General features: G+C 44.2%; 1 protein-coding gene across 2 annotated transcripts in view; it reads left to right on the forward strand.

The window, feature by feature from the left end:
- Positions 1-1,979: 1,979 nt before the first annotated feature.
- The window catches only part of tnfaip8l1 (tumor necrosis factor, alpha-induced protein 8-like 1), a 28,648-nt gene continuing 16,050 nt past the window's right edge, over positions 1,980-14,577 (forward strand). The window contains exon 1 of one of the 2 annotated variants that reach the window (XR_007039674.1): positions 1,980-2,518. The gene's annotated coding sequence lies outside the window, so the exon portion shown is untranslated. The remainder of the gene's footprint in view (positions 2,519-14,577) is intronic. The other variant, XM_047375040.1, reaches the window with a different exon arrangement.

Raw genomic sequence — 14,577 nt, forward strand, 5'->3', positions numbered from 1 at the left:
GCTATCCTGTGTTGGACATCACTGGGAAATTACATTTTACTTTCAAGTGTACATGGACGTTTATGTTCAAACAGGATATTAGGCTACATTTTCTAAATGAAACAGTTGTTGGCGCAGCTAGTAAGGATGTGTGTAAATATAAATTATTTTATTTTGCAGTAACATAATCTCACAGTGAAAAAACCTTGAAAATCTGAATTATTTTCAAACAAAATCATCTGTGGCACCCCTAAAAATTCCTTAAAAATAACTTTAATTGAAGCATTTTTAACATTGGCAATTTCCTTTTTAAGTTGAAAAGAGTTTTTAACTTCAACTTGAATTTCAATTTCTCTAGGAAAACATGGAGATCTAAGTGTTTCTTGCACAACTTAACCATCTGCCAAGGTGCATGGACAAAGAGGTGAAGACTCCAGCAACACTTGAAATACTAGGAAACAACTTTATAAGCAGATGCATTTCGGATTATGGCATTGACCCCAATGAACGTCACAAGCTGAAACGTGTTAGTCTTCTAATAAAATTGTTATCTAGTATTTCAAATGACTCTGGGGAAACAGAGGCCCAGTTCTTTTAGGCTAGAAGAAGACCCATATTTGTCTTGCCAACACAAACACACACTAGGATTGTAAGGGAGGTAAACAAAATCTCCAAAGCGCTCTGCTAGAGAACATTGTCTCAATAACAACCACTCGACCGGGTATTTGGGAGGGCTGCCAAGTCCCACCATCATAAAAGTAAATATGTGGACTTTTCTGAACTCTTCTGGGACATTACCTGGAATGATGTTCTTTGTTCAGATGAGCTTTGCAGCAACAAACACTATGATGTGAAAACAAAAGGATGAATATGTGGAAAAATACCACAAGCCCAGTTTAAAGTATGGCAGGGGATCTAGGGTGCTGCTGGCGTGTTCCTATTGCAAAAGCCCAGGAAGCCCGCATGGCATCATGGACTCTTTGAAATACCAGGATATTTTACATAGGAATCTGGTGAACTCTGCCCAACAACTGAAGATGGGAAGTCACTTGGTCTGTAAACAGAATAATGATTTAAAAATATGCCTAAATTTAATGATTCACCAGACAGAAAATCAACATTTCCCCCCTGCGCGCTGCCTCAGTCCCTAGAACTATATGCAATAGAAATCCTGTATGAGTGCATAAGAGAGGATCCAGGACTCTGAAGAGATCTAGAGAGATTGTGCAATGAGGGATGGCCAAACATTCCCCTCTCGGTATACCTTAGCCTGGTGAAATGCTGTAGAGGGTGCTTTTCGGTTGGGTGTTACAGAAAGTATTGATGTAAAAAGGTGTGGTGCATATGACTTTGTTAAAAACAATGATTTCTTCAAGTGGGATCATTAAAAAATAATCCCACTTGTACAGGGAAAATTTGTACTGAAATCAAAGGTTGAATTTTTGTCATTGTTTTACCGTAATGAGAGATTTATTTATTTTAAGGCCGCCTGCACACTTGTCCCACGGGTGGCAACAAATATATATAGACCTGTGACCAAATGAATATAAAAGAGGGGCGATGTACAGAACTTTTAGCCAAACTTGAGTTTTGACATGCGCATTGCACAGTGATCGTGTATACATTCTACCACTAGGGGGCGCTCCAGATCTTACCTGTTAGAGAAACTTGGTGTAGTTCAGTATAATTTATGCCGTTTATGATGTTTCTGTTTTGACGGATAAGAGTGGCCTGCATGTTTTAAATAAAAACACATTTTTAGGGAATGAAAAAAAAAAAAAGTGGTGTGAAACAACAATCGCAAAACGTGTGAATGTCAGTAGCCTCATTAGATTAGACATGGAATAAAATGTTTATAACATCCGCTCTTGACGTTTTTCTTCATCTGTATCAGTTGACAAGCATATTCTGATTAAATATTACATTGTGGATGAAAATTGCAAATGTTCATTCAACTTGATGTGTCAAAGTGTGCCATAAAATGTAACGAACCATAAATTTAGAGAAGGCAGAAAGGCTGCTCCCCATAGTTCCTGTTCATTGTTCCCTCAGCACCATTTCCTCTGGGAAATCTGGAGCCGTGGGACTGGGACCTGGACAAGGATAATTACTGGAAACGCTAATAGGAGGGAGGGGGCGGACGGTGAGAATGTACTGCTTCTAAATGGCCTTTTTTTTTGTGGCCAAACTGGGTTTGTCCGCTCCTCCTTCATTGGTCCAGTCCAACATCAATCCGCTGGGTAACCAAGACCCCCCTCAAGTTTGAAACTTTTTTTAACGAGGAGGACTCCGATTACACGAAGAGCAGCAAACTTGTAACCGATCTCACAGCCTGCGAGGGCAGAAAACACTCTTAATAATTTACAAATCTGCGCCTGGTGGCTTTAACGGTTACCGAACAGGCAAAGCGAGGAGAGGACGTCTCACAGCGGATATCCGACCAACACAAATCTTTAGAAACATGTTGTGAAGCGACAAGGATGAAGACCTGAGCGACTCTGCTGATATTATCTTGTCAACTCGCTCCATCTGACCGAAGGTGAGTGCTGGCGACCCCCTGCTGTGACCTTAACGCTCCGCAGGCTTTAATAAAACATCTTCCCCAAACAGCAGCAAAACAACGAGTGGACCTCCAACAGCACACAGCTGTATAAACACCGCGCAGGAGTTCAGATTTAGTGAGTCACATCTAATGTATCTGCGGGTTAACGGTTGGACGTGGGAGACGCCATGTTTAACGGAAGTAACGGTCAGCAGCAGCAGCAGTTTGATTCAAACATGGTGATAAGACACCCCGCAGCTAGCTTACTTGGCTCTGTGGTGAAAACCTCGCTGCCGCGTGATAAACGTCAGTAAATCATGTCTAAAGACAGCTCCATGTAGGCCAGTTACATTTAGACTCACAGTCAACTAAACCAGAAAAACAAAAAGCTGCCAAACTTTCCGTTTCTGAGTCATAAAACTCCAGCCTAGCAAATTTGTGCGTACCGTTTGAACCTTTTCACAACTCGGTGTTTTTTTTTTATTGGGGGGGGGGGGGGGGGGGGGGTTCTGATAGACCAACAGAAAGTAGTGCATGATTGTGAAAATGGCCTCAGAGATAGCAAGCATTGGACATCACACACAACTCTGCTTTGCAACTGCAAACCTTGCCATGCTTGCACCTTCCTCCTAAACTGGAAGAAAGGCGTTAAACTTGGAGCATTGAACCTTTTGGCCTAATTGAAGATTCAAAGGCAAATATCACCCCTGAAAACACCATCACCGTAGTGAAACATGGTGGTGGTAGCATCATGCTGAGGGGAGGCTTTTTTTTTTCTTCGTAGCATGGAAAAGGAAAGTGGTCAAAGCTGATATTTAGATCAAGCAAATCCGGGCCAATTCTACTGTGGAATGAAGAATGGCTCAAAAACGTCTCTAGATGTGCAAGGCTGGTAGAGACATACCCTTAAAAGATGTGCAGCTTTAACTGTAGTTAAAGGTTGTTTCTACGATGCACTGACCCAGTGAAGCTGAATGCAAATGCACGCCGCACCTTTCAGATTGCATGCATCATTTTCCTTTCACTTTACCATTATGTGTAGGTCTATCATATAAAATCTCAATAAAACATAGTGCAGGTTGTGGTCGTAACATGACAGCCACCACACTTTTTGTATCACTTACCACAGACTGATTTTGTTTATAGTGATTTCACAGGGACCCACCCAACAGAAAATTACATCCCCACCAAATAATCCTTGTGCTTTTGGGGCTAATCCACAGTTTATTCAAACCAGCACAGTAGAAGGGGGCAAGACATATGGTTTGCAAACAGTGATATGTTTTATAACACATCACTATGTTTACATTGTTAAAGGCTTTACCCCACAAAACAAGGCCTGTGCGCGTATGAATGCCCCCTCTGTGCAGACAGGGCCCTGACAGGTAGCAGTGCACATTATCATGCACAACGCAGACAGACATGTCAAGTGAATTACAGCCTGAGATTGGACCCTGGAGTTTGACTCGCTCCATGTTTTAGTTGTGTTGGAGGAGAAATGATTTGGCGTTTTTTAGCCCAGTCTGTATTTTATTTGCCAGGGCTTCCTTTGTGCCTTGTATCAACAGCAGCTGTCAGTTAGTGAGCTGAGGGAGAAAATCACAGAGCCATTGAAAATATTTTGCGTTTTATATTTATTTCATAGGAACTGACAAAATCCACAAAATAACACATCTTTCCAATGCAATCATCATAGCATTTGTAGTCATTTAAATCAATTTGATTCTGAGTGGGAAAAACTGAGACCACCCAACATCCGTGGTCTATAAATGCATCAGCCAAGAGCATGCACTTTGAAGCTCTTTTTTTCAATTCAGTTAAAATCAGATAAATGTTAGAGACATGTGCTTTGATGTGTAAATGAGAATGATCTCTTAATTTCTGCAAAACTACTGCCTCTACCTGGAAACCTGCAGCACACATTTCATCTTTTCTTTTCAGTGTTATAGTCTTCAGAAAAATTGTAATCATAAGGTCAGACCTCAGTGAAAGCCAGAAATAGGCATTGACCAGGAGAAGCCTGATTGGTCCATCTCTACATGTTACTGTAGATACTTCTATAATGGTTTCTATGATGTGAAGACACCTAAATAATTATTGATACTAGGAAAATGGGTTTTACAGGGAGAATACATTGTCAATGTTATAAACCTTGGTTAAGTGAAAGAATTAGCTAAAACGTAGAAAAGCAAAACTTGCAGCAGAAATCAGACGAACAAGAAAAGTGAGAGCCTAAAGGGGGAAAAAAACACAGAAGTTGAAATGAAAATGTTTGCTCAGCAGGTGACCTGTTGGGAAAGGTGGACCATCTCAGAGTCTAATCTAGTGTTGTACTCGTACTCGTCGTCTTCCGCTTTATCCGGGACCGGGTCGCGTGGGCCGCAGACTCAGCAGAGACGCCCAGACGTCCCTCTCCCCAGACACCTCCTCCAGCTCCTCCGGGGGGAGCCAAAGGCATTCCCAGGCCAGCCGAGAGATATAGTCCCTCCAGCGTATCCTGGGCCTCCTCCCGGTGGGACGTGCCTGGAAGGCGACCAGGAGGCATCCGGTATAGATGCCCGAGCCACCTCAACTGGCTCCTCTCGATGTGGAGGAGCAGCGGCTCTACTCCAAGCCCCTCCCGGATGGCCGAGCTCCTCACCCTATCTCTAAGGGAGTGCCCAGCCACCCTACGGAGGAAGCTCATTTCAGCCGCTTGTATCTGGGATCTCGTTCTTTCGGTCATGACAAAGTTCATGGTCATAGGTGAGGGTAGGAACGTAGACCGACCGGTAAATGGAGAGCTTCGCTTTTCGGCTCAGCTCTCTCTTCACCACAACGGACCGGCACAGCGCCCCCATTACTGTGGCAGCCGCACCGATCCGTCTGTCAATCTCCCGCTCCATTCTTCCCTCACTCGTGAACAAGACCCCGAGATACTTAAACTCCTCCACTTGAGGCAGGAACTCCCCTCCAACCTGAAGAGGACAAGCCACCCTTTTCCGGTCGAGAACCATGGCCTCGGACTTGGAGGAGCTGATCTTCATCCCAGCCGCTTCACACTCAGCTGCGAACCGCCCCAATGCATGCTGTAGGTCTTGGCTAGAGGGGGCCAGCAGGACGAAATCCTCTGGTCCCCAAACCAGACCCCCTCCGGCCCTTGGCTGCGCCTAGAAATCCTGTCCATAAAAGTTATGAACAGGACCAGTGACAAAGGGCAGCCCTGCCGGAGTCCAACATGCACCGGGAACAGGTCCGACTTAGTGCCGGCAATGCGAACCAAACTCCTGCTCCGCTTGTACAGAGATCGGATGGTCCCTAATAAAGAGCCCCCGATTCCATACTCCTGGAGCACCACCCACTGGGCATCACAAGGGACACAGTCGAATGCTTTCTCCAGGTCCACAAAAAACATGTGAACCGGTTGGGCAAACTCCCATGAACCCTCGAGTACCCTGTAGAGGGTATAGAGCTGGTCCAGTGTTCCACGGCTGGGACGAAAACCACACTGCTCCTCCTGAAGCCGGGGTATACTATCGGCCGGACTCTCCTCTCCAATACCCTGGCGTAGGCCTTACCAGGGAGGCTGAGGAGTGTGATCCCCCTGTAGTTGGAACACACCCTCCGGTCACCCTTCTTATGTAGGGGGACCACCACCCCAGTCTGCCAATCCAAAGGCACTGTCCCCGACCGCCACACAATGTTGAAGAGGTGTGTCGACCATGACAGCCCCACAACATCCAAAGACTTGAGGTACTCAGGGCGGATCTCATCCAACCCCGAAGCCCTGCCACCGCGGAGCTTTTTAACCACCTCGGTGACTTCAGCCTGGGTAATGAAGGAGTCCAACCCCGAGTCCCCAGCCTCTGCTTCCACCAGGGAATGCGTGATGGCAGGATTGAGGAGATCCTCGAAGTATTCCTTCCACCGGCCGATAATGTCCCCAGTCGACGTCAGCAGCTCCCCACCCCCCTGTAAACAGTGTTGGCGAAGCACTGCTTCCCCCTCCTGAGGCGCCGGACGGTTTGCCAGAATCGCTTCGGGGCCAACCGGTAGTCCTTCTCCATGGCCTCACCGAAATCCTCTCAGGTCCGAGTTTTTGCCTCTGCCACCGCCCGGGCTGCGGCACGCTTGGCCTCACGGTACCCGTCAGCCGCATCAGGAGTCCCACAAGTCAACCACAGCCGATAGGACTCCTTCTTCAGCTTGACAGCGTCCCTTACTGCCGGTGTCCACCACCGGGTTCGGGGATTGCTGCCGCAACAGGCACCACAGACCTTACGGCCGCAGCTACGGGCAGCAGTATCGACAATAGATGCGGAGAACATGGTCCACTTGGACTCTATGTCTCCCTCGGAATCTGGTTAAAGCTCTCCCGGAGGTGAGAGTTGAATACATCCCTGGCCAAGGGGTCCGCCAGATGTTCCCAGCAGACCCTCACTATGCGCTTGGGCCTGCCAAGTCTGTCCGGCTTTCTCCTCCCCCAGCGGATCCAACTCACCACCAGGTGGTGATCAGTAGACAACTCAGCCCCTCTCTTCACCCGAGTGTCCAAAACATGCGGCCGAAGGTCTGATGATACAACAACAAAGTCGATCATTGACCTCCTGCCTAGGGTATCCTGGTGCCAAGTGCACTGATGGACACCCTTATGTTTGAACATGGTGTTCATTATGGACAATCCGTGACTGGCACAGAAGTCCAATAACAAAACACCGCTCGGATTCAGATCGGGGAGGCCATTCCTCCTGATCACGCCTCTCCGGGTGTCACTGTCGTTTCCCACGTGGGCGTTGAAGTCCCCCAGCAGAATAATGGAGTCCCCAGGAGGGGCACTATCCAGCACCCCCGACAGGGACGCCAAGAAGGCCGGGTACTCCGCACTACCACTCGGCCCGTAGACTGAAATGATAGTCAGAGACTACTCCCCAACCCGAAGGCGCAGGGATGCGACCCTCTCATCCACTGGGGTAAACCCCAACGCAAGACGGTTGAGCTGGGGGGCGACAAGCAAACCCACCCCAGCCTGCCGCCTCTCCCTGTGGGCCACTCCAGAGTAGAAGAGAGTCCAGCCCCTCTCGAGGAGATGGGTTCCAGAGCCGGCGCTGTGCGTGGAGGCGAGCCCGACTATTTCTAGTCAATATCTCTTGACCTCCCGCACAAGCTCAGGCTCCTTCGGGGGGAAGGTGACATTCCACGTCCCTAGAGCCAGGGTAAGCATCCGGGGATCGGGCCGCCGAGGTCTCCACCTTCGTCCGCCACCCAATCCTCTTTGCACCGGTCCCTCACGGTTCCCCCTGCAGGTGGTGGGCCCACTAGGGGATGGTCTCGCGTCTCTCGTTCGGGCTTGGCCCGGCCGGGTCCCGCGAGGAGCAACCCAGCCACCAGGCGCTCTCCGACGAGTCCCGGCCCCAGGCCTGGCTCCAGGGTGGGACCCCGGCTCCGCCGTACCGGGCGACGTCACTTGCCTTGATTTTGTAGTCGTCATGAGGGGTTCTTGAACCGCTCTTTGTCTGACCCCTCACCTAGAGCCTGTTTGCCATGGGAGACCCTACCAGGGGCATTTACGCACCAGACAACATAGCCTCTAGGATCATTCGAGCACTCAAACCCCTCCACCACGTTAAGGTGGCGGTTCAAGGAGGAGCTAATCTAGTATTAACACTGCAAAACATTAATTAAACTCAATTCCTTAAAAATATTTTAATGTTTATTACATTTATATGGTAAAAAGTTTTTACTGTCCCAGTATCAAAAATTTGGACACAGTGGATGTGGTGGCTTTTGATATGGGCGATCTGGCTCCCCACCTTGGGCGGTATCCTGGTAGGGGGCGACACAAACACTTTTTTTTGGGGGGGGGGGGTGAGTTATGTGCCACTTAGATACAAAATAATTTTTTGTGATATCCATTCAATGAGGATTGGGGACTGGAAGAAAACATGGTCATATTCCTACTCATTGCTAAATTTAATGGCTGACTTTAAGGAATATGGGCTGCATTTGATCATTTCTACTTCAAAATCTACAGATTCAAAAGATGATTTGTGTTTTATTAAGACTTTTTATCCCATTTCTGAAACAAGGAGCGTTTGTATTGCCTTTTTGGCAGCAGGACCAATTCACATTGAGTGCAGCATGAACAAGATGCCAGACCTGGACAAAATTATTAAAAACAGTTTTGGTTTGTAAAACATTTGTCAAAACTAAAAATGGCAGCCTTAGTTTTCTAAATAGAAAATCTAGACTAGTTAGGTTCATGTCAAAACCACTGCACCACTGCAAAGCATGTTAATTAAATGCAACGAACCATTTTGTACTTCTTGGAAAACTTGTTCTGATTTTTCTATATGTCTTAGGAGAAGTGGATGTGATTTATCTTGCTTCATATAGACATATAGTTCAAAATCCTAAAGGCTCTGTTGTTTTAATGTCAAACAGTGTGAAGCAGGACAAATGTTGCAATCTTTTTATGTCATACATTGTTAATGTTTTGTTAAAGATGTGGTGGCAGCAGGAAGATTTGTTTGGAAAAAGTTTGGACTACATGCTCAATGTCATGAGCTTTAGGCCAAAAAACGCGACATCAGAAACTTAAATTGTGATTCTATATGAACAGTAAAATATATGAAAAAGTTGAAGCCTGTTTTAGTAGCTCTCTCTCCTGAGATACATTTAAACTTTAAAGTTTGTTTCGAGCTAAAATTAGTGAGGTGCTGTTCACCCTTAAAGAGTGCGAGGTATATTTTGAAAGCCCTTCGTCAGGTTTTGATATATTAATGGCACAAATATTGCATACGTTGTTAGAGTAGAAAAAACCCATGGCAAAAAAATCTCTATGCTTTTTAGCATTTACTCAATTATTGCAATTCCCTAACATACAGAGCACAATAGACGGCTAATAATATAGATCTGAAACGAATCAAGTACTTTCTAATGGGGAAAAAAGCCTAACTCTGCAGGTGGAAAAGCATCAGATTTAAATTCTGGGCTGGATTTATGGGTGGTTGTTTTTTTCCTAATTAATGAAAGCTTTGTACCTAACTGTTTTGTCACTGTTTCAGCACGGCGTGACTGTGGAAGACGATAAATAAAACAATACTTGCACAGCATGATTAAGCAGGGCCTTGTAATTCTCATATATGTATAGTCTCATATGCGTAACTGTATCCCTTTGAGCGTTTTTTTAATAATGGGACAAAGCAGTCACGTTGTGCAATATTCCCCATGCTGTTATTAAAAGCAAAGCTCGAAAACCGCCGCGCTAATCCTGGAAACGTTGTTGTTCCTGCTGAGGAGAATCCATGGCAACTCATTACTGAGACGAGAGAGGTGTTTGACCTTCTTTTACAAGGCTATAAAGTTCATCTGGAAACAGTGGTGGCCCCTGGAAACACAAAACACTGAGTTTAGAGTCTCGTCTGATCTGAAAGTGCACTGCAGCCCTACAGGCTAATACCGTGACATTGTTTGAAATAATGAGCCGGTGATGGAGTCCGCTAATAAACCGAACTCATTTTAGATTCCACTTGAGTCATCTGTTGACTCACAGTGTCCTTCTCAATTTCCCCCGACCACTATCCCTGCCGCTCCTGCAGCCAGAGCGCGCTTGTATTTGTCAGTCTATTAGACACCAAGTTAACAAACTAAGCTATCCGTGCTCGAGGTGAGGACAATTAGTCATAATGTGTCCTGCTCATGGTGGTCTTAATTAAAATGTCAAAGGCCTTGACATAAGTCATAGCTCAAGCACTGGTTAGCCCTTGTCTCCCATGATCTGCAAAGCTGTTAAGATGCTAATGATACTGTAAATAATATATAATTTAAAACTTAGACATGCCAGTAAAAGTGAAGTGATTTTGGAGTGGGCAGCTCTGGTGATTCCTTATAATTCCTTTACCTTTTATTTCAAATTAGCTTAGTTGTAGCCATTAATTAACAATCCACTTATGCATTTTAATGCATGAACAAATGTTGTGAGTGAGCTAGTGTACTGGGCCTCAGGCAGTGCAGCAGCCGCTGTATCCCTAGCCTTATTACACATGCCTAACACTGACTGATGTTCCCAAATTAATGCCAGCAGCTCATAGCCACTATCTCTTGCTATATGTGCTGAGCCCAGCTTTTATCCTGGTCTCTCATCTTTTTCTCCCAACCTGTTGCGGAGTAGCAGCCCGCTCTCAGCCTCAAGTCTATTTTAGTTCAAATTGGCAGGCTGAATTATTAAAAGCAGATCCATTATGTGCCTGTGTGTTAATTATTAATTGTTCAGCGGGCTTCTGGCAGATCTGAGAAAAGCGTTAAAGGGAAGGTTATAGTTTCCGAGCAGAAGACATTGATTGCCAGCTGACTGCAAACAGCTACTGCATTGAAATGCAAAAGTGACAGGCCCATAATTACAATGCAACGATCTGTCACGTCCAAAGTGAGGGTGTTTTATGCACTAATAAGTGTGTTGCATCTGTTCTACATCGCAGTTGTTCCCCTTAAGCCAGAGCGTCTACAAAGTGATGATTACAGACACATAGGCCCGCTGAACACAGTTGTTAACACGTGCAGTGTTTCTAGCTGCGAGTATCCATTAGAAGTCAGCACCGCCTCTGTTACGCAACATCTCAGGAGAAGAGTGAGACTGCAAAACTTGATGAGAGATGAAATTGCAGCATGTGCTTTGTCCTGAAATCCTGCAGCCTGATTCTCCAACAGCAAAGTGGTTCCAGTTGTGCAGCTCACTCAAGTGGTTACGTGTCCTCTCATAACACAAAGCACAGATGTACTTTATAGAACCACCAGGATTTTCTATTGTGTTCTCTAAGTGGAAACAGATTATAAAGCCAAGTCTGTGAAGAAAGAAAAATAATTTTGCGGACATGTAATACCTTTGATCGTGATTAAACAAGTTTTTTTTTTTTTTGTAATTTACTGTTATTTGGAGTCTCTGCTGTGATGTTAATTTGTTGTACATGCAGCTTTGCAATACAAGAGGAGGCAGAGCACGAGCCAAATGGTTGTTATCCTTTGCTCACTGAAAGTAAAACTCAACGGTAGAAAAAGCAAATATGTTGTAGTAGAGATGCATTTTGAATTCTGTGGCAGAATTTCAGCATTTTGTAAAGGTTTGACCTGCCGATGCCAATTTTAACCAATTGAACTATAATAAAAAAGGATAATAATCAAACTATAATAAAAAACAAAGATATGAGAACAAAATTGAAGGTATTTTGTTTTGGTCTTTCATTGTCTTTTGTTTTTTCTCCTGTGTTAAAAGCTCAAATGCAAAAAACAGAGCAACTTTGCTGTACTTTGTTCAGCCTTCCTGTTGTCTGCTGAAAGCCTTGTTCTTTCTCAGTCTTTCTTGCTCTCTAAAAGAATGAGTGTCTTGACATGTCATTAGAAATACATTTTTCTTTCAAATAGCTTTTAACATCTCGTCCATACCTGGTCACCAGCGGATTTCTCGGGCGTCTCATTTCTTTACATATGATCAATGTGTGAACATGTTGTACAGAGTCTAACAGGCCTGGCATGAAGAGCGTCTTTGTCCTTTTTGTCACATTGTTTGTTGACAAGGAGTCAGATGTCTCACTTTAATCTCTGTGCAGCTTTTGGATGATTTGTAGATGTGTTCTGCTATTAAAGGAGTTTACTTTGTGTGGAGAGTCACAAGATGAGCGACACCTACAGCAATTCATAAATTTTCAGGTTAAAGGCCAAGCATAAACCTATCCACTGTAACGCAGTTAAGAAACTCCATTCTGGTCTCAGATGACAACTTTGAGTACATATTGTTTAATTGTGAAGTATCCCAGAAGCTTCTACGAACCTTCATGTTACATTTTTTTAAATCTCTGATCTTCTTGCCTCCTGCCTGATTACATGCCAATTTTTTCAACTGCCAGTTTGTTTTAACACCACGCTGTGCTTTGGTTTGCTTAATATTAATTGTTTATGGCAGAATCAATTGCTGGAAAATCACCACACAAACCGTCTTCTAGGTTTGTGTGGTGGTGCACAGCAGGAAAAGTACAGGTGGTGTTCTGAGCTTTGGTTAGGTTACTGTTTATCTTCTCCTGAGCTTTTTTCCATTAAAATAATATATTTGAATTGGCTTTCTGTATTTTGTTGGATTCAGGGCTGTTTAAAGGAGTTTCTTGTAATTCTGCTGCTTTCTATTGTCTGAGTGTCACTGAGAATGCAAGATCACCAGTAAAACTGAAATACTTGATGATGATTAAGAAGGAGATGGACAGATAATATCTGGAATGCATGGTTATTACCTTAGAGGTATGGTTTCAGGAGCATATCTTAGACGGCAGTGCCTCTTAATTTTCTAAAATACGTTTATGGATTTTTTTTTTTTTTAGATGCAGTCATTTAAATTACAAATTTAGGTGATGGGACCTGCAAATACCATGAAATGTTGCAGCTCTAACTGAAGTAGTCGACAGAAGGAGCAAGTAATCTCCTCCCTATCCAACTCCATCATTTCTAGCCAGGTTGCGTGCTAGCAATGGGAAAAGGTGCTGACCCTTTGTCTTTAAGGGCTGCCATTGTTGTAAGGTAATATGGTTCTATGATGCTCGACTGGAAACAGGATATCTGCTCATATGCGGACACCTTATCCAGTGCATTGTGCTGTTCTGTATTTAAGGGTGAGCTCAGCTGACATCCGCTTCTGGATGACCAACATCCCATTCAGATTACACATAGAACAAATAGTATTGTAAGGTAGTTGAGGCCTCACCCCTGACAAAATGCAGTAAGGGATTTCCCAACCAACTATTCACTGAAAACAATCATGAATTTAGGGGCTTCCCCCATGCAGGCTTATATTTTGAAACTCTGTTAAATAACTTAAAATGAAACTCAGTCTGAATGCTTCTACAGTCTTCAGTAGATTCACATCTTCATCTCCCGATCATGTTTTCATCTGGAGCAGTTTACTGGAAGGCTAGGCTAACATTAGCATGTTTACTCTTTTGATAAGACTCTTTGATAATTTGACTCGTATATCTTGGGGTCTTTCAATTACTGCTGCAAAAACGCTGTTGTATAAATGCAAATTTTTCCACGTGTTTAAAGATAAAGTTTTAAATCATTTTTTTTCTGTTTAATTGGTTAAATATATTGCCTCATTCAATGTACCTACTACATTTTTACGGAGAGAAATGATGTTGATGGGTAAATGGAGGCAGACGTGCTGTAAAGGTCACTGGCCCAGGTCAAACTGGTAACCTGTTAGATGGTAAATAGGTGGACAACCGCACAACCCCTGCTTTTGAATGTCAATGACTGAAACCATGAGTGGATTATAGAGATTTTCTGTTTGTTGTTGCAGTGTTGCATGATTCTGATTCTGTGATCTCCTCCAGCCTAAAGCAGGGAGAATTTGCTCTGAAGGAGTTGTCTCTGATGGGGTCACAGTGCTCCAGTCCACATGACTACTAAATCCCTGAGGAATATGACAGTCGTGACATTTTCTGCTGCCATCAACCAATCAATTGTTATGCTGTCATGGGAAGTTCCACGGTCCCAGCCAAAGCTTTTTGTTTTCTAAGTTGTGGTGGCCCAGGCATTTTTTATATTTTTGTGTTGCCGTCCTGTTAATGCTGACTCTTATCGGCATCTTTCAAGCTGTCTGTTTCCAGCTTCCTGTCATTTCTCACCTGTCACTCCTCAGCCTTATCGTCTCTGACAGCTGAGTTGAGTTGATGTAGAGGGTTTATCTTTGATTCTGCTCAATACTCCCAGCTTGAAAAATATTGGATACTGCTGCTATGATGATTAAGTTTTATCAAGCATTTACAAGCAAGTGTCCTGTTACACTGATCAGTCCAAGGAAACTTTGCACATTCCTGTCTCTGGCTTATTGACTGGTGCATCTCTATTAAAAACTTGCCATGCTGGTTAGAAATGGAAAGACCCAAACGGTGCAATGAAGCTGCATCAATACATTAATAAGGATGCATACTGTGTCATGTCTTCCTATCCAAACTGATCCCTATCTCTTGCTTTGTCATAGGTAGCTAGAAACTTGGGTCTCATGATCGATGACCAGATGACCTTTAAAGATAATG

This window comes from Girardinichthys multiradiatus, chromosome 9, assembly GCF_021462225.1.
Source record: "Girardinichthys multiradiatus isolate DD_20200921_A chromosome 9, DD_fGirMul_XY1, whole genome shotgun sequence".
NCBI classification, from domain to species: domain Eukaryota; kingdom Metazoa; phylum Chordata; class Actinopteri; order Cyprinodontiformes; family Goodeidae; genus Girardinichthys; species Girardinichthys multiradiatus.